Source organism: Lygodium microphyllum, chromosome 27 (assembly GCF_053477565.2).
Source record: "Lygodium microphyllum isolate KBCC chromosome 27, Lygodium_microphyllum_v1.1.10, whole genome shotgun sequence".
NCBI classification, from domain to species: Eukaryota; Viridiplantae; Streptophyta; class Polypodiopsida; order Schizaeales; family Lygodiaceae; genus Lygodium; species Lygodium microphyllum.
In genome coordinates this window covers 100,145,324-100,166,625 of record NC_141161.1, presented here as the reverse complement: position 1 = coordinate 100,166,625, position 21,302 = coordinate 100,145,324, and the positions used below count along the sequence as shown (strand labels likewise).

At 37.1% G+C, this 21,302-nt stretch overlaps 1 pseudogene; it reads right to left on the bottom strand.

Annotated features, from left to right (window-relative positions):
• Window positions 1-11,853: 11,853 nt before the first annotated feature.
• LOC148012650 (uncharacterized) overlaps window positions 11,854-21,302 on the bottom strand; it is a 67,570-nt pseudogene continuing 58,121 nt past the window's right edge.

Here is a 21,302-nt window from a genome sequence, read left to right as displayed (position 1 = left end):
TGACACTTTGCAACTCAAATAGCAATGTAGATAGCAACACATGAAGTAAATTGGTGATACAAATTGGGACTCTTATAGATAATTTTTTTAATAAATGTTGTATAATATTATGCAAAGTAATTATATATTGGATATACAATCGTCATCGAGAGGGCGCAAAAACTACTTAAAACCATAAGACTAATAACTCATAAAATAAGTACAAGACTGGTAATGACAACTCATGAAATTACATGGAACCATGGAGAGGACAGCCAAAACAAATAAGAAAATCTATCTGTAAGTATCACAAAGTGTGACTGTATACAAAGATAAGTATATCAAAGTAATGCTATATGGGAGAGACTTGCATAAATCACATGACTAAAAAAGAATATGATATGCACTCCATGAATCCGCGTGCTACAAATCCTCACCATTTGAAAGCTTGTCACAAGGCAAATGAGTGTCAAACGGAATTTGCAAAATAAATAATGAGCTATACATAATATATCATAAAAAACTAGTGACTATCGATAAGCAAGAGGATTGTCTTACTAGGCCCCGCATCGCATGTGCAATCTATTGATAAGTGTAGTGATTCAAGCTTCTTCTTTGACATTGATGCTTGCTACTTGAACATTGATAGATATACTATTCTCATCATCGAGATCTAGATTTGAGTCAAGTAGGTGCTTATAGATGCAGGTTCAATTTGGGACTACAATAGTCCACTTTGATAGTGATTTGGAAGCCATCTATGGTGGCTAGGTTTTAAACAAAATAGCTTGGATTTAGATTGTTGGAAAGAGTTCTTGGTACATGGTTATAATGCATGCAAGCATAAGGGTAGCTATTTTTTCAAATGCAAGGGTTTTAAGGAAGAGATTTTCTTGCATCTAATAGGGTAGTTGCTTAAGCTAAGGCTTTGCTTGTTTTCAAGAAAAGGGTATGATTGTGTGTAATAACAGAGAAATATAAAGATTTGCTGATCTGGATGCTCCAAGAGGTTGCTTATGATAAAATCAATTTGTGTTGATGCTCTTTGGTGGTTTGGATTTCTCACTACATTTTTTCTATATTTTTATGATCTAGAAGCAGCATGGAATCCATTTATCCAAAAACCTTTTTGTAAGGTTTAAATATTATTCGATGATGTAGTTCACACTAAGAAGCTCTCACATTACTCTCAACTTTGGATTGCACACATATTTTGATGAGATTTCTATAAGTTTTTCAAATTTAATGAATTTTCACACTATTTTATGCTTAGTTTCAAGCATATATGCAGTTTAAAATTATTTTGTGAAGATAATTTATATATATTTGACCTTGAATGTCTATTTTATGCTCAAAAGATAGCCAAAATACTTAGAAAAACTTGCAAATAATTCATATGCATTTGAAAATACTTAAATACCATTTTAAATTAGTTTTTTCTAGTTTGATATTTGGGTAGCAGTTACTTAGCTTGGTGGGATACTTTGTTTATAATCCATTGGTCTATTTTGAGCTTGTAGCTAGAGCACCATATTGGGGAAAATGGGAATTTCCTTTAAGTTTGGGACCCAATGGCATTAGTGTTAGTGTCCATGGTTCAAAATATTAGATTTTTTTGGACAAGTTTTTAGGCCAATTTTTACTATTCTAGATATTATCTCTTGTAAAAATCCATAAAACTATAGATAACTTCTAGATTAGGATGACATGTAAAAGAAAGCATGTAGCTTTTAGCCAATTTGAGAGGACTTTATGTAAAAATAAAGATTGACAAAATCGCGTGACACGCGATCACTATTTTCACGCAGTGAACATTACTCCGAAGTGGGAGATGAAGAAGGAGTGATCTGGCGAGATGAATTTTGGCGAGGTGTCTTGGTATTTAACCCCCCTTTCGGAGCCATGGAGGCATGGAATTGGCAATGTGAGCGGCATAGAGGAAGGTATTATTTTGTACACGTTTTTGTCTATTTGAGTTATATTTTCTCATAATGCTAAAAGAATTTTACAGGCTTCATCTCTATTAGTATTCTTCTATATTTTCTAATTCTTTTTGGGAGTATCATTCTATATCGTCAATCTCTTCAAACCCTTTCTCTTGCGTCTACTCCTCTCCCTAAATCTACATTTACCATGTTGTCTCTTATCTTCAAGAACTTGGCTTGAAACCTTCAACCCTTCTCTTATCTCTACCATCTCCGAAGTAAAAGCTCTTGAACTCATACATTCTTCTCTTGCCAAACCCCTATTGGTGACCTTCAACCCTACGTGCTGCGACAATGTGGTCAAATCTTTGGATTTATCATAACTTGAACACTATAACTCCAAATCAAGCGCTTTATAACTCAATAGATTCCATTTTTTAAGTGATTTCTAAGGATAGGTCACATCATATGGTTTTGAGAAACTTATGGGCATGTTATCCGGGTGGCATCTTTTTTGTATTCAAAAAATAGGAATTGGGAGATTCCCAAACTCACTAATATTGTGTTCTAGGTATACCTTACTGTTTTGGTGTACATGTACACTTATTATTATTATTGCTTATTCATCAAGTGTAAAGAATGCATTGCTTAGTATTGAAAAGCTTGATGGTACAATCTTTTCATATTTAAAATAGAAAATATACAATGTACTGGTCAAAAGGAAGTAGATAAATCCAATCAAATGTATTGAGATGAAGCCTAGGGATGTGAATGCATATGTATGGGAGAAATTGGATGATCTAGCATGCTTTACTATTATATTGACACTCTCAAATTCTGTGTATTTCAATGTGAAAGACATGCAATGTATATATAGTGCATGGAAAGAGCTTGGTGATCTAATATATGAAAAAGAAAGTGTAGCCTTGGAGGTTTATTGGCTAAGAAAACTCATTTATGGATGGAGGAGAGATCTTTGATATCTAATCACTTAAGTGATTTTAACACTACTTTTAGCCAACTCACATATGAAAAGACAATCTTTCACGATTGAATGAAGACCATTTTTTGCTAGTCACCTTCTCTCAGAGTTGGGGTACTTTTAGTATTACCATTACTAACTCCACATTTGCATGTGGTATTAGGAGTACTAATGTTGAGAGTAGTTTGCTCCCCAAGGAGGTAAATAGAAAGGAAAATGCAGGGTCAAAGAGGGCTAAAAGAGCTCTAGTGCACTTGTACTAAGAGAAAGGCCAAATGCTAGGGGGAACTCTTGATATGATAGAAGCAAGTCATGTAGCAAAAATGATGTAGAATGTTGCTTCTGTAACAAGAAAGGACACATAAAAATTTACCACTTCAAATGGAAGAATAAGAAAAAAGATAAGAATGAAAATAAGGATTATGCAAAGATAAGAGCAAAGCAAAGATTGAGGATATTGATGCATGTGGAAACAGTGATGGTGATATTTTATTTGCATCACATTTTTGTAATATATTATTGAATGTTGCCATAGATAATGGCATATTTGAAAACTAGCTTATGAACTCTAAAGCATTGTTTTATGTTGCTTCAAATAGGGAGTGGTTCTTAGCTTATGATACTAGAAAGAGAGGGTTCATTTGTCTTCGAAATAACTATACATCTAACTTTGTTTGCATTGGAGATATGCATTTGTTATTACCAAATGATCCTTTTTTATCTTATGAAATGTACAACATGTTCCAAACTCAAGAAAAATTCTGATAAGTACATATGCCGATATGTTGTTTGTGATTATAGAGTGATATTTGGTGATTATGTATGGTAGATTTGTAATGGATCTCTTGTCATGGCCAAAGAGCTAAAATCCCAAGGGTGCACCTTACAGAGCATGTAAGATACCACGTAAGGTCTGCGAGTCGTGGGTGAGATCAATGAGGCCATTGGTCTCACACACCTGCTTGAACTGCTCTACGAAGCTATAGGGGTTGTTGTTTGGCTGGTACTATCTAACCACCTAGTAACAACATGGATTTTTGATTGGCTCTTTGAGCCTTGGTTGACTCCTAGCCCTATGAGCAATGAGGTTGCAAGTGTTGATGTGCTCTGCTCTGTGGATGTGTTGTCTTATAGTCATTTCATATGAAGCACGCTCAGCAAAAGGTCTCCTTCTAGTGCTCTCTCTCTCTTAGCATCAGGTCTTGATCAATTTCTATTGGCTAAGGCTAATATTCATTAGATCACTCACATTTCTACATTTTATTGCAAGCTTTAAGTTTTTTGTTCCTGATCGTATACTACTATGCCTTGCAAAGCTTCTTGCGCTAGTCTCCTATCCTCTTCGAGGTCTACTATGATATCCTTGAATGGCCTACTATGGTGGTCCATCTAGGTTTGCAAGTTGTACTTGCTCACTATTTGTTGGATTTAATTTAGAAAATCCCCCAAATCAAGCTCTCTGTTGAGTCTGTGGTTCGTGCTTGTCTCTGCATTATTCGTAGTCTCTTGTTCCACCAAGGTGTCAAAGAGGTTGATTAAATCAAGTAGATTCACTCTGGTAATGATATCAGACCTTTGGTTCATCTAGCTCTTGCTTTGTATCTTCCTATTGGTCCTACCACTTAGGGTTCTTGGTCAGCGAACTAAGTTTCAGGTTTCTCTCCTACTAGTGGGTTCATTCCTTAAGTCTAAGTGATTTCCTTGTTATTTACAAACAGTCCACACTTTACTGTCACTCAATGTATATGTGTATGTGTGTGTCTGTGTGCTCTTTTCCATGCACTATATGAAATCAAGCTTTTAATTTTTCTTTTAGATGCACTTTGAGTGTCAAAAAACAATGTGGGGTGCAATGAAGAATTGTAAATGTAGCTTCAGCACTCTTGTTTGTGTTCTCAACCTAATAGGGATTTAAGTTCAGTTGCTAGACACTCTTGATGGTCTCTAGGGACTCTGATGTGTCCTTTCGCTCGTCAAGGTCCAGCTTAGGGTCTATGGTTCAATTTGGTGCTCTTATCAAGGTGGAAAGCTAGTAGGTCAACTGGCATTGCTTCTAGGTTTGCGACTCGGTGCTTCTCTTCTTTCTTGCTCTAGAAAATGTATTTTGTTTGTCTATATCATCTCGAGGGTTCGTAAGGCTATGGTCCGGTTAGTCAAGATCTATAGATGTCAAATCTGATAGATTCTAGACTCGGCCTAGCTAGTTCAAATTGCAAGGTCCAATTGTCACACTTGACTCGTTCGAGTTGCTTAGGGCCGAATGATATCAAGGTGGCTGAATGATATTAGGGCCCAATTTGAGGTTGAGTGTTTAAGGGCCGAACGTAGAGCCCTTTGAACGCCACATGGAAAGGTGGCTCGAATGGTCATTCATTCGATTCAGATGGGATGAATACTATGGTCCAAGTGGTCAGGGCCATGTGGTTAGGCCGAATGGTAGTTGAACCCAATCAAGCAGACTGAACGATTGAGCGAAGCATCTGAATGTGATTGGATCAAATGGTCGAGCGGGTAGTTTTGAGTTTAGTTGGGCTGAGTGGGCCGAATGTGAGTGGCCGAGGGCTGATTCTGGGGCTCAGCCCGAAGTGGCTGTCCGAATCTAGGAGTATCCGAACTCTAAGAATCGGAATCCACAGGACCGTGTCCAATTCCGCTAGCACACAAACAATGCCAAGAAATGTCAATTGGTGGCAACAATTTTGGCTAGGCCCACAAGAAACATTCTCCAAAGTCCAAGGGTAGATGCATAGGGAGGTTTATACGTTCCTGAACCAAGCAGAACACTCCTGGGAATGCCAATTGCTTCGATGTAAGCTCAAAGTCTCTCTCTGTTAAGCTCTCTCTCTCTCTCTCTCTCTCTCTCTCTCTCTCTCTCTCTCTCTCTCTCTCTCTCTCTCTCTCTCTCTAAATTGTTGAACTGAAAATAAGCCTTCAAACCCCTTCCTTGGGTCTTAAGCCCTGGTCCTAATGCCCAAGTGCTGCCCTATAAATGCTCATGCCTTGTCAATGGATTACAAGTCCATTTTTTCCCTAATTTTACTTTATTTTGGTCTATTTTAGAGCACAAACCTTGAAGCTTTTTCCTTGAATTTCTTAATCCTATCCTACTCTAAATGCAACAAAATTCAAAACACAAAGTATTGAAATGAACCCTCCTACTTATCTAATCATTAAAAATTGAAATCATTACTTGTTTTGAAGATTAAAAAGCCCAAACCTCTTATGTATCTCAAGCTCTGGTTCAGGGATAAAACCCTTACTTTGTCACTTGATTTGAGGCAAGCAAGCTCTCAAGCTTAAATCCGTGTGTCCCAGCAATGAAACTAAAATGTAATGGGAGCTCACGCTCAACGACCAAGTCCTATAGACCACATATTTTTTCAAACGTTTCAAGTGAGCACAAATGGCTATCTCTCACACTTAGCCTATACACCTTTGATTGTAGGGGGTGTAGTGAGCTTACCTTGAAGCCTGAACGAGTAGCCTCCTCCCTCAAGCAACTCGGTAGCTCCATGATTCTAGATGCAAGCTTAAGAAACCTCAAGCCTCCACCTTCAAGCTCCATTCTCTATAGCCGTACGTGAGACGAGAATAGAAAAAGAGGGGAGATGATGGAGAGCTTCTTCTCCTTGATCCCTCACCCTCACACACTCACTCCCTCACACTCTTACACACCCACAAGCAAGCAAGAAGGAGAGAAGACGATAAGAAGAGGATATCGTGTTTTCCACACACCAAAGAATAAGCTTTCCATTCACGTTATGAGTTTATATATAAAATCCTAATCCCTTCTGGGTGATAGTCCCCTTTTTTACATGGCAAGGCGGTTGTGGCGTAGGCCCTCTTTCCTATTGTCCACCTATCTTGTTAGCTTCCTTTCTACCACTAGTCTACCATTACAATTTGCACAGGAGAGAGCCTAACGCTCTTTTACAAAACCTTTAGGGGCGCCTTGCATTTTAAAAATGTGCTTTTGCCTTTGACTTAGCTTTTGAGGCTGCCCTTGCACTTTTTGTCGTTTCCCTTCCTGCTTTTTCTTTTGTGTCTGATTTCCTTCTGGGCTGCCTCTTTTAGCTCTCAACTTGAGCTTTTCCACTTTTTTTACTTTTTCTGTGTTGAGGTTAACAAGGAGGAGAGAAAAATAGAGAGAGGGGAAGAGAAGGAAGGGACGGAAAGGGAGAAGAGAGAAAATAAGGGCAAATAAAAGGAGAGGGAGGATAGTAAAAAGAAGAGAGAGAGAGGGAGATACTAATAAAGGCATTGAGGGAAATAGAAAAAAAAATAGAGAGTGAGGAAGAGATATATAGAGAGTTGGAAGGAGAGAAAAAAAGAGAGATTGAGGGAAATATAAAAATAGAGAGCGTGACATCACTTTCCATTTATTTGTTTTAAATTTTCTTATTTTCTATTTTTATCTTTTCTTATGGAGAGATGCATTGAGGGAGAGGGGGAAAGGGAGGGAGAGAGAGAAATAGAGAGAAGAAGAGAGGGAGAGAAAGAGAGAAAGAGGAAGATAAAGAAAAACTCGTAGAAAGGGGCTCCATGAAAATTAGTGAGATAGAGAGAGGAGGGGAAGAGAGAAATAAATAGATACAGGGAGGGAGGGAGGGAGAGGGAGAATCAAGGAGAGAAACTATGAGGAAGAGAGGGGGGGAGAAAATAGAGAGAGAGAAATAAAGCTTAATAGTATGGATTCCGGCTATCTTGCTTAAAGATGCTACTTACACTTCTAAGTGAATAGGCAAATTATGAATGGAGCAATATGAGTGTGACAAAGTTTTTTAAGTATATACTATGATTCTTTGTCTTTGACTTCATTATAAAAAGGATTTTTATGCTCTTCAAAGCAAGTTACTAAAATATTACATACTATCACTTCAAAACATGATGTCTAAGTCTCGTGATGATGCATAATGACTGGTCTTACAGAATCTTGGCATAGACTACAATATCATTAATGTATGTGTCAATGATTCTATTCTATCTCAGGAGACTACAAGACTATGGAGACATGCCCAAAGTGTGGTGCTCATAGGTATCGATAGGACTTACAAAGGAAAACCATCTCTCAAAAGGTTCTCAGACGCTTTTTACTTATACTCTGTATATATCACATGTTTCTTACATCAACCATAGTGACCTTGACAATGTGGCATCCACAAAATGGATCCACAAATGGAGTCCAAATAATACCAAGAGGTTCATGTATATGCAATCAAATTGACTCCACCTTTCCAAGCTTTGCATGAGAGCCAAGGAATCTTCGGTTCAATCTTGCTATGGATGGCATGAAGCCATTTGGTCTTTTCTCAACTTCTTACAGCGTGTTGCCTATAGTCCTTGTAAAGTATATCATTCCACCATGGGTTTCTACCAAGAAGGGACACATGATCCTTACCTTACTCATTCCTAGGTGCTCTAAAGTCAAGAACATGTATGTCTATCACCATCCATTAGTTGATAAAATCAAGATTTTGTGGGAGGAGGGGATTTCTATGGAAGACATTAGCAAGAATGTTGGTCCGTGGTCCACTTATATACGAGCCATTCTTATGTGAACCATGCATGACTTTTTGGGATTTTGGGAGTGCTCTAGTAAATGAGCTTCCATTCTCGTTGCCGATATCGAACATGGCTTGTCTATGTTTGTGTTGACTAGATAGGGATATTGTTATAGGTCTGGTTACCACAGGTTATTATGCATGTCCATTGTGTGATAGACTCTTGAAAGTCATGGAGCATGAAGAAGATGGTATATTAGGGGCACACTATTTTCTGGTTGGATGGCCATGAATTGAGGGTAGGTTTTCTTGGACAACCTCTAGCATGAAATAATGCTCAAAGCTGATATGAGTGGAAAATGGTCCACTAGGAGTCACTTCCAAAGCAAAATGTGACGATTCTCAATTTTCTATGAGTTGCCATATTGGATCCACATACAGATTAACATCCCATGCACATTTTCAAGAATTTGGGTAGCTTATTTTGGGACCATAACACAATAAAGAGACATTGTAGGGGCATGGATAGATTTGAAGGAGATAGCCATGATGGAGGCACTTTGGCCACAGTCCAAGTTCTAATAGTCCTATGCAACTACCTTGTGCTCCTTGGGTCTTTTCCACCAAAGAAACTTAACAAAAAGATAGACATCTCATCCAAGTTGTAGACTAATTGCATTCTTACAACCCTAGAACCATCACCAAACATCAAAGATATTGCTATGTCACTTGAAACAAATTGATATTTTCATCATTTTACGAGGTTTAGGTATTGAGTATGAGATTTCTTGATAAGAAGATTGGCATCCCATCCAAGCAAGTGCTATAAAAGTTCTATATTTCTCTAGGCTTGCTACCTTTCTCATATGAAAACCCTTAAACAATACAATGTTTATAAGAGCCTTTCTTCAAGCTAGCGAAAAAAGTGCAACACATGTACTGTTAAGCATAAAATCAAGCAATGCCATGCTAAAGGGCCACAATTATGAGGGACGTGATACATTAAAAACCTTGAAATTTTTTTAACTCCAAGATAATTTGTACATTGCCGTGTAATAATAAAAGAGTTTGAACCATTTATTGTTGTTGATAGGAAAGAGGCTCCATAAAGTCCCCATGGCACCCAAACATGTTTTTCTTTTTTAATATTGCTGATGATATCTTATATATTGATATCATGTTTGTTAGAACGCATGCAGACTCTACCCAAAATGATGTTTCAAAATCTTAAAGAACAACTCTTTACACCTTTTACTGGACTCATCTACAAATACTCTAACTCCATGCTATAATGTGATTCTACACATGAAGAGCTAGAAGATAGTAAATACATATGTCATGCAAAAAGGTGAATGGCCCCACCCCCACCCCCCTCCTCCTCTCCTCCACGGCCGCACCCCTTCGAATATAGTGGTGGCAGAAATTTTTGTGTGTTGTTTAAGTGAAGGCTTGAGCTATTTTTTAATTTCAATAAGGGATAGTCATCCCTTGGTTAATATATTGACTGTGTTATAGTTAGAGAGCACATTCTAAGCTTACTATTTTTCTTCAATACCACTATTGTGCTCTATCACATAGATAGACCCTACTTTCAAAGTTTTATCTTTTCTAGCATATCTTGCATGTAACTTAGGTTTCATGGAGTACATCCTTTGTTTGGCACATTTTGTTCCTTGTACCATGGGGATTGTGTTATCATGCTCGAGGGTATTCCTTTAAAGCCCATTGTAATTGATATTTTTTCATAAATGCCATGTTGGATTGGAGTGCATATTCAAAGAAGAGCTACTAGATCTGCCTCTCATAAACTCACTGGTTATTGATTCACACTTCACCCCTAACATGATAATCGCTCGAGCTTGTTTTAGAAGCTTTGTGAATCATTTGAAGATCTGAAGGCTTGGCTTGTTCCTTGGTATCAAGAAGCCCATTCTTGACTTCTCAATGTTGTAGACTTTGGCCTTCACAAGAAATCAAGCAAGTCTTTGTTTGGTTTTCTAATTGCGTTCAATTATGACATTTCAATATCACTTTCTGTACGCATTTTTAGATATAACGAGATAGTGATTGAGTCTTTGCCTAAACTTACTCCTACTTCCACATCTAGTACAACAATGGTATCCATTGCGCTACTTTATGCTTGCTCATGGTCCAAGGTTTTGGATAGTTCCAACCAATTAAGATCTAAATTTAGTTCCCCCACACCTTGAATAGGTAAGGCAATGCATTCACTTGCTGCAAAATCAAAACACTTCATACATGATTCAAAGGTGTGAAATTTCATAGAAGCAATGATGACTCTAGTATCCTGCTTAGTAGCGAAAGTGTTTATCGAGAAAGCTTAAGAAAGCATATCCATAGACCAACCACATGTCATGGAGCAAGAATGTCAAGGGTAAAATCTTTGATTTGATTTCATTATTCCAAAGTCATGTAGGTACAATAAAATAAGACCCACTTTGATTAAAGCTTCTTAACACACACCACTTTGTAGTGGAAACTCCACTTTGTTGCTTTTATGAATTGCTCCCTTTCATTTAGAGAGAGCTTTTTTTTTTGGAAATTGTCTCATAGAAAGGGGGACATTTTCAATTGCAAACCATCAACAAAGGGTTTCCCTTTGCTCTTTTGTATCAATATACCATACTCATGTATTTGCTTATAAACACCCAACCAAGTTTTAGTTCACCATGAAAGTTGGAACTCTAAAGTTTTTTTGAAATTGTGTAATACATCATGTCTTGACTTGAAGATCTAAATACCCGAACAATCTCTAGTTCACCATGCAACTTACAATTATCGGATGTGTATACCCGGGGCCCTCATTCCTATATGGGGGAACTCAAGAACGACTTTCATAACGGCATAAGGAAAGAGCTATGAAATAAAGTCACAATTATTAGTTCATGTTTCATAATGCGTATTTAGATTATTAGGAGAGAGATCCAGTTGACCATGCAAAAGCAAGGTCTCACACATTAGGTGAAGCCATTGCTTAAGAGACTTGAAGTGACATGGACTTCAAATGGAGTAGAGACTTAAAAGGGTTGAAGTAACCATACACTTGTAGAAGGAATGAAATAGAACACACGAACCCTACATGATGGAGTCTACAAAAAGAACATAGTACAAAAGAGTTGAAAATGGACATACAGCTCGGAAACAAAATACACAAGGGTGAACCATACATGGCATCTCACATGCAGGCAATGATCGAATGCTTCTTTCTGGTGCTAGATTGGCCATAGTCTCCTTCAGGTGTTCTCGAAGAAGGCAATCAATCAGTATATCCTTCGCACAAAGATGAGTCGACTTGTTTGTCGAGTGAATGTTTCGTGTGTTGCAGCAGCTACAGCAAAGCATGCATGGCTGTTGAGAGAACTCGAATCGCCCAGAGTACACAATCAATTCAATGATTACTGCTATTGCAACCTGCTCCAGTCAACATTGCGAGACAATAATATAATCAATTATTATTGCGATCAATAATACAATAGGAGGAATTACAGCAGTCAACATTGCGAGACAATGGTTCAGTTCTTCTTGCGGACGGAATCCGCTTCCATGAACAAGCAATTAGAGCTGGGAAGTCTGCTGCCTGCAAAATGCCTCTGCACGCCGCTTTAAAACGACAAAATTTTCCATCGCTGGATGAATTCGACAATATATTGATGAAGGCGTGACAATGGCTGCAGTGCTGGCGCCTTTTGAAGTCACTCGAATATTTGCCAAAAACTCACGATTTTGGGTGAGCGAGCACACACCATAAACGAGGAGCAATTATCAACCGATAAAACGAAGGGCGCCTTAAACATGGGGTGATTATCAACGATCATAAAAAAGCCGTAAACCTGGAACAATGAACAATAATCAGTAATCACATTAATGAAAGAGAAAGGTTTGTTGCCAGGAAGAAAATTATTCCTTGTTGACACGCTCTCTGAGGATTATGATGTAATCAGCTTGCTTCATTTCCTTTCTGCAATACGGTTATGGATCAAGAAGAACGTACCCATGAAAGACCTTTACATGCTTGAGTGAATGTAACACTCCAGCAAGCACATACTAGGCTTCCTGGCACAACTTTATTTCTGAACAATCGAACACAAAACCTCCCTCCCAAAGATAATTACACTAACAGTAACAAAAATAGTCTCTTGTAACTGATTAATGAGACGTACTTGTAAACCATGCAGAATTATGATGGAAAGCATGCAGCTCAAATTGAAAACCCAACGTCGAAAAATTGCATGAGAAAAACCGACAAGTTTTCTCACCAGTCCATGTGAGGATGCTGTTTTTAACTGGCTCCTGAATGTGCACAACCAATTAGCTTGTACATAAGCAACATCTTTCCACGAACCTGCGGTCACAACTCTGGCGCATCTGGTTTTGACGATCAATGCCTCAACGTTTGCCCAGGTTAGATCAAAACAATCGATCCAACTCATAGCCCTGAGCAACACGCACTAGCGATTGTTTCCTGTCCTCGATAGCCACAGGCTCCTCCCATTCATTGGGCAAGGGTTCTCCAATATCAACTCTCACATATCTCGAGGTACTCGCCGGCTCTCACCAGCACTATATGGTATCACCACCATTGGTCGGCAACATAATGATGCTATGCATTTTCACCATTGGTCGGCAATATAATGATGACTGTGCATTTGAAGCTTGTTATGATGGCGACAGAGGGAAGAGTGAGAGAGCAAGGAAGGACCAATATCAGGGTGCATGGGAATTAAATATTGGAGAATGCCCTACCAATGAATGGAAAGAGCTGGTGACTAACGGGGGACAAGAAATGATCGATGGCGCACATTGCTCATAGCCATGAGTTGAATGGATTGATCTCATCTAAGCTGAGCACCAATAAAGAGAAGTAATGATCGTCGAGGCCAGATACACCATAGTTGTGATGGGAGGATCGAAAGTAGCTTGGCTAGAGCGGCAGGTGTGGTCGTAGCTGGTAGCTTATAGCTGCCTGATAATTATACACCTTAGCTTCTGTGTGGCTTGTGTCTGTGTGGGGGGGAGGCGGGGTAGCTGATTATTATAGCTGGATGAGGAATACAGGCATTGACGTCGTTGAAAGGTTCTGCAAATTATAGAATTAAAGGCGAAGCAACCATTGGAAGTAAAGGCGTAAAAAGCTTGCAGCGCAGGGAGGGACAAAAGCGTGCAAAAAGCAAACAGTCCCTGTCGGATGGACTCCTTGTGATTCGTGAAGCGAAACTCTCTCTCTCTCTCTCTCTCACATCGTGGGCCGTGGCCAAATCTCCGACGACTGTTCTCGACTCTTGTTCTGGCGAACGACTTCTTAAGCTGGCGAAATTACTTGGTAGCTGGAGTCTTACAAAATATCCCCCTGATCTCCCTTAACTTTGATGTCCACGAATCACAAGAATCACCATCTAGAAATCAAAGGACCATCTAGACACCATCATACAATCGAATCCAACTCACCAATCATGTTGCGGCCTTGTTAGATAGGAGAAGTTTAATTTGTTATATTCTATCCCAACTATGTGAACACAAACGCCATATACTATGCCTTGTTGTGAGTGAGCAGCAAAACATCCATCCTTTGTAGTTTGAACTCATTTGTTGATGTTTTCTTTTATTGGAAGGGCATTGTTTGCATATGCCTGGCTCTTTTTGAGATCTAAGATACGTTCATAGATGTCCCAAGGTGCAACATTAACAACAAATTTCCCATTTTCATATGAATAAATGCACAACAATCTCTGTCTACAAACATGTGCATGAAAAAAGGGTACTACACAAAAGCATTGTTACCAATGGGTTCATTTCCATGCACAGACATTGTAATAGATTAAGTGTATTAGCCACACTTACAAGTGAGGTTATGTGCATTTTAATACCCATGTAGCACTATTATGCGTATAAAAGTATCCACCACCAATGAGAACCAACATGTTTAGGTACATCTCTAGACATATCCTTCTGTGAAATATTAATCTTTATACAATTTTACTCTCTAATATAAATTTGATTGGTTTTGATTTTAAAAAGCAAATACTACTCAAACAAGGTCAAGTTTCCCTCTTATCCATGTGTCACCCTAATCTCTATCTCCATGATTCTCTACTACTTAAATTGACACCTCACATATATTTATTAACAAAATATATGCTATGCCTATTTAAGTGAAAAATTTACAGTAAAGAATCAAATACACCAACTCAAAGTATTTGTGCTTGCATATTGAGGTGGAGTACTCTTATAAACCTCTTCTTAAAGAATCTAATTCCACCCAAAACTTAAACAAAAATAGGTAATATCTTTACTCTACGTGTGAGCAGAGTTGAGACTCGACTAGACCGTAATTTAAGCTTTGTTTTCACAAACTCAAGCATTACAAAGCTATTAGTTTGAGCTTCATTTTCATCAAGTCAAGCATTAAAAGGAAATAGGTGAGAGAGAAGCAATGGTGGAATGCAAGGCAGAAAGCTATGGAGTTCAAAAGGGTTGAAAGAAAGAAGAACACAAGAGAGTTATGCGGGTATAAAATGAATGATGCTCTTATTCTTTCTTATCTTCACTTATATATGGCTGTAGTACATGTATGTAGTACATATACAAGGGGTGCCTATATAGGCCATTGACTTTTACCCCAACAATCTCCCACTTAAATAACAATGTGCCTTTATGGGAGTCTTAGAAAGTAAAGATATTATCCAATGCCAATCAACACTCTGCAAGTTCAATGTGCTTCACCTCAAAAACCAACATAATGAAGTGATAGTTCACTTCAATGTGCTTTGTCTTTGCATGAAAGATAGAATTTTGTACCAAGTGAAAGGAGCTTTGACTATCACAATGCAACGTAGGCACATCTTTTGCAATACTCAAGTCTCATACTAGACAAGTAAGTGATATAGCTTCCTTGCAGGCCTCAGTGGGGTTGCAAAATACTATGCCTCAACTGTAGATAAAGCTATACAAACCTATAATCAAGAGATCCAAGAGAATACACTACCTATAAAAGTGAAGTCAAAACTTGTAGTAGATCTTTTAGAGTCTACAGTCCGTGCATAATCAAATATATAAAGACAAAACATGTAATAGACCTCTTAGAGTCTACAATCCCTACAAAACTAACATCTACATGTCCAAGAGTAGATGCATCCTTTCTTTAAAGCATATGCACATAGATCTATTTCCATTCAAGTATCTCATGATACTCTTCATTTCTCCCAATGCTTCTTGCCAAGGATTTTCATACACCTACTAATAACCACTTCCACCACATAGTTAATGTCTTGACATGTAGTAACGAGGCATACATCAAGCTATATAAACTCTATATGCATACAAAACCTTGCCATTTCAGTCCACTACTCATGCGCCTATAATACCTTCCCAACGTATTCTTTTAAGTCAAATATAGTATCCTTTTGTCTTGATCTTACATAATACGCACACCAAGAATGTGATAAGCATTCTCTAAGTCCTTCACATCTGATGTCTCAAGTAACCTTTTCTATAAAGCATCCACATTCATAATGGACATCCCAGCCATTAACATGTCATCCACATATAGAATCAATATTATAAGGCTCTTATTCCTAGCCTTTCTAGTAAATAGACAGTATGTGGTCTCACTCCTAGTATGCTTGTGAGATCACATAAAATATCGAACTTATGATACCATTTCCTAGGAACCATATAAACTCTTATACATCTTACACACCAACTGCCCCTTGCCCTTCCACAACAAATCATGTAGATTTCTTTATGTAAATATCCTCATGCCAGTCCCTATGTAAGAAAGTGGTATTTACATTCGTCTGAGCCTACTCTATCTCCTCTCTCGCAACCAAAGCAAGAACCATATGAAGGGTCTTGCCTGCTATTGAGAAGATCTCATTAAAATCAATCCTCTTATCTTGGTCAAATCTTTTGGCTACCAATCTTACCTTGTACTTAGGAAATGCATCAAATGGAGGTACCTTCAGCTTGTAAATCCACATACATGGGAGTGCATGCTTCTCCTTAAACAAAGAAACTAACTCTCATGTAGCATTCTTTTCCAAAGAATCCATCCCTCTTCCACTTATGACTATCATCCCTAATCATAACATCATTATAACAAGAAGGCTCATGATAATCTATGACCATGATATAGTCTAGAGATAGAGTATATCTTATTGGTAGTCTAAAAACCATCATAGACCTACATAAAACTAACTCAATGAGAGCCTCAACCTCTCCCACCTATCTATTGTATAAGAAATGTGGTTATCTACTATATTATGGTACTCCTACCTCAATAGTAGCAAGTTGTCCAAGTCTTATATTATGTGGAATAAATCATACAATATGCTCATGTACTAGCTTTCCATCCTCTTAAAATAGCACTTTCTGGATCTCAACCATTTTGATAGTTTTCTTATGGATCTTATCCTGTTTAAAGATGGCATCATGGATGCATACTATGTTCTTTGATTCAAGATCCCTCAAGCGATAGTCCATTTCACCAAACTCTCCATAGATAAGAAAAATACATTTCTTGGACTTAGGATTAAGCTTACTTTGATTATCCTTTGGTATATAGATATGTCTCATTTCCAAAAATACGCAAGTGATGATGCCTATATTTTTTTCCCAAGCCAAAAACCCTCTTGTATCTTTCCAAGGCTTGATAGGAGACCTATTGATTAATACACTACTATCTTTACAACTTTAATGCAGAATGCATTAGTGAGACTAGCTCTATAGAGCATACCACAAACCCTTTCATGAATGGTCATGTTCATATTCTCAACCACATAAATTTAAAGAGGATTATCAAGAGTTACCAACTCTCTCTTGATACCATACTTTGCATAAAAATTCATAAAGGCATGTGAAGTGTACTCTCCACCATTATCAGTCCTCAAGCACTTAAGCTTCTTGCATGAGTGATTCTCTCCAAATGCCAATAACATTTGAAATGCATTCAACATTTCACTCTTCTTGTGAAGAGGATTATCCCAAACCTACCTTGTGGCATCATCTACAAAAGTGACAAACTATAATACTTAACCTAATGAAGCCATATGCATTGGTCCACATAAATCAATATGAACCAAATCAAGATATTATGACCTTCTACTCACATTATATGTTTTATATGACATCTTAGTTTTCTTTCCAAAGAGACAAATGCTCAAAAACTCCAATTTAAAGAATGTTTGGAGATAGAAGATAATGTAAACAATAGAAAGTTTTCATTCCAATGATTAACTATGCCCTGAATGGCGATGCCATAAAAAAAATAGGTGATTTTTTAGTGAATGACTACAACATGATCTTTAATACCAAAGAAATGAAAAAGATACAAAGCATCTTATTTCAGCGTCAAGGGATGTACCTATAAGAAATCATCCCCATAATGTACATTTAAAGGGTATTAAGAAACATCTTTCTTTACATGCTATATGGCCTTAAAATGATCCCTTAAAACTTATAGATTTTTTTGAATTGTAATTGAAAAATCAATTTTATAAATATAATTCTATAGATTTTACTAAATAAAATACACTTTCTTTTAAATTCACATGGTATCTTATATGCTCTATAAGGTGCACCCTTGGGATTTTAGCCCTTTGACCATGACAAGAGATCCATTACAAATATACCACACATAATTACCAAATATCACTCTATAATCACAAAGAGCATATTGGCATGTACCGATCTGACTTTTTCTTGAGTTTGGAACATGTTGTACGTTTCATAAGATAAAAAATGATCATTTTGTAATAACAAATGCATATCTCCAATGCTAACAAAGTTAGATGTATAGTTATTTCCAAGACAATGAACCCTCTCTTTCTAGTATCATAAGCGAAGAACCACTCCCTATTTGAAGCAACATAAAACAATGCTTTAGAGTTGATAAGCTAGTTTTCGGATATGCCATTATCTAAGGCAACATTCAAGAATATATTACGAAAAGGTGATGCAAATAAAATATCACCATCAGTGTTTCCACATGAATCAATATCCTCAATCTTTGCTTTGCTCTTATCTTTGCATAATCGTTATTTTCATTCTTAACTTTTTCCTTATTCTTCCATTTGAAGTAGTCATTTTTTATGTGTCCTTTCTTGTTACAGAAGCAACATTCTACATCATTTTTGCTACATGACTTGCTTCTATCATATCAAGAGTTCCTCCTAGCATTTGGCCTTTCTCTTATTATAAGTGCACTAGAGCTCTTTTAGCCCTCTCTGACCCTGCATTGTCCTTTCTATTTACCTCCTTGGTGAGCAAACTACTCTCAACATTAATACTCATAATACCACATGCAAGTGTGGAGTTAGTAATGGTAATACTAAAAGTATCCCAACTCTAAGAGAAGCTGACTATCAAAAAATGGTCTTCATTCAATCGTGAAAGATGATCTTTTCATATGTGAGTTGGCTAAACGTAGTGTAAAAAACACTTAAGTGATTAGATATCAAAGATATCTCCTCCATGTGGAGATAAATGAGTTTTCTTAGCCAATAAACCTCCAAGGCTACACTTTCTTTTTCATATATTAGATCACCAAGCTCTTTCCATGAACTATATATACATTGCATGTCTTTCACATTGAAATACACAGAATTTGAGAGTGTCAATATAATAGTAAAGCATACTAGATCATCCAATTTCTCCCGTACATAAGCATTCACATCCCAGGGCTTCATCTCATTACATTTGATTGGCTTTATCTACTTCCTTTCGACCAATACATTGCATATTTTCTATTTTAAATATGAAAAGATTATACCATCAAGCTTTTCAATACTAAGCAATGCATTCTTTACACATGATGAAGAAGCCATAATAACAATAAGTGTACAAATACACCAAAACAGTAAGGTATACCTAGAACACAATATTAGTGAGTTTGGGAATCTCCCAATTCCTATTTTCTGAATATAAAAAAGATGACATCCCGATAACATGCCCATAAGTTTTGTCAAAACCATATGAGGTGACATATCCTTAGAAAGTGCTTGAAAAATGGAATCTATTGAGCTATAGAGAGCTTGATTTGGAGTTATAGTGTTCAACTTATGACAAATCCAAATATTTGACCTCGTTGTCGCATCACGTAGGGTTGAAGGTCATCACAGGGGTTTGGCAAGAGAAGAATGTATGGGGGTTCAAGAGCTTTTACTCCGGAGATGGTAGAGATAAGAGAAGGGTTGAAGGTTTCAAGAGCTTTTACTCTAGAGATGGTAGAGATAAGAGAAGGGTTGAAGATTTCAAGAGTTTTTACTCCAGAGATGGTAGAGATAAGAGAAGGGTTGAAGGTTTGAATCCAAGTTCTTGAAGATAAGAGACAGCAGGGTGAAGGTAGATTTAGGGAGAGGAGTAGATGGAAGAGAAGAGGTTCGAAGAGATTGACGATGTAGAAGGATACTCCCAAAAAGAATTAGAGAATAAAGAATAATACTAACAGAGATGAAGCCTCTCAAATTCTTTTAGCATTATAAGAAAATATAACTCTAATAGACAAAAACATGTACAAAATAATACATTCCTCTATGTTGCTCAGATCGCCAATTCCATGCCTCCATTGGCTCCGAAAGGGGGGTTAAATAACCAGGACACCTCACAAAAAATCAACTAGATCACTCCTTCTTCATCTCCCACTTCGGAGTGATGTTCACTGCCTAAAAACAACGATCGCGCGTCAAGGATTTCGTCAATCTCTATTTTTACATAAAATCCTCTCAAATTGGCTAAAAGCTACATGCTTTCTTTTACATGTCATCCTAATCTAGAAGTTGTCTGTAGTTTTATGGATTTTTACAAGAGAAAATATCTAGAATAGCAAAAATTGGCCTAAAAACTTGTCTAAAAACATCTAATATTTTGAACCATGGACACTAACACTAGTGCTTAAAGTGGCATTGGCTCTCTAAATCTAAAAGGAAGCCACACTCTAGATTTTATTACACGGTATGCGTGTAGCGGTACGACAATGCGTGCCAAACTTAAAGGAAATTCCCATTTTCCCCAGTATGGTATTCTAGCTACAAGCTCAAAATAGACCAATGGATTATAAACAAAGTATCCCACCAAGCTAAGTAACTGCTACCCAAATATCAAACTAGAAAAAACTTATTTGAAATGATACTTTAGTATTTTCAAATGCATATGAATTATTTGCAAGTTTTCCTAAGTATTTTGGCTATCTTTTGAGCATAAAATAAACATTCAAGGTCAAATATATATAAATTATCTTCACAAAATAATTTTAAACTGCATATATGCTTCAAGCTGAGCATAAAATAGTGTGAAAATTCATTAAATTTGAAAAACTTACAGAAATATCATCAAAATATGTGTGCAATCCAAAGTTGAGAGTAATGTGAGAGCTTCTTAGTGTAAACTACATCATCGAATAATATTTAAACCTTACAAAAAGGTTTTTGGATAAATGGATTCCATGTTGCTTCTAGATCATAAAAAATAAACAAAAAATGTAGTGAGAAATCCAAACCACCAAAAAGCATCAACACAAGTTGATTTTATCATAAGCAACCTCTTGGAGCATCTAGATCAGCAAATCTTTATATTTCTCTATTATTAGATACAATCATACCCTTTGCTTGAAAACAAGCAAAGCCTTAGCTTAAGCAACTACCCTATTAGATGCAAGAAAATCTCTCCTTTTAATCCCTTGCATTTGAAAAAATAGCTACCCTTATGCTTGCATGCATTAAAACCATGTACCATGAACTCTTTCAAACAATCTAAATCCAAGCTATTTTGTTTAAAACCTAGCCACCATAGATGACTTCCAAATCACTATCAAAGTGGACTATTGTAGTCCCAAATTGAACTCAAAACTCTAAGCACTTACTTGACTCAAATCTAGATCTCGATAATGAGAATAGTATATCT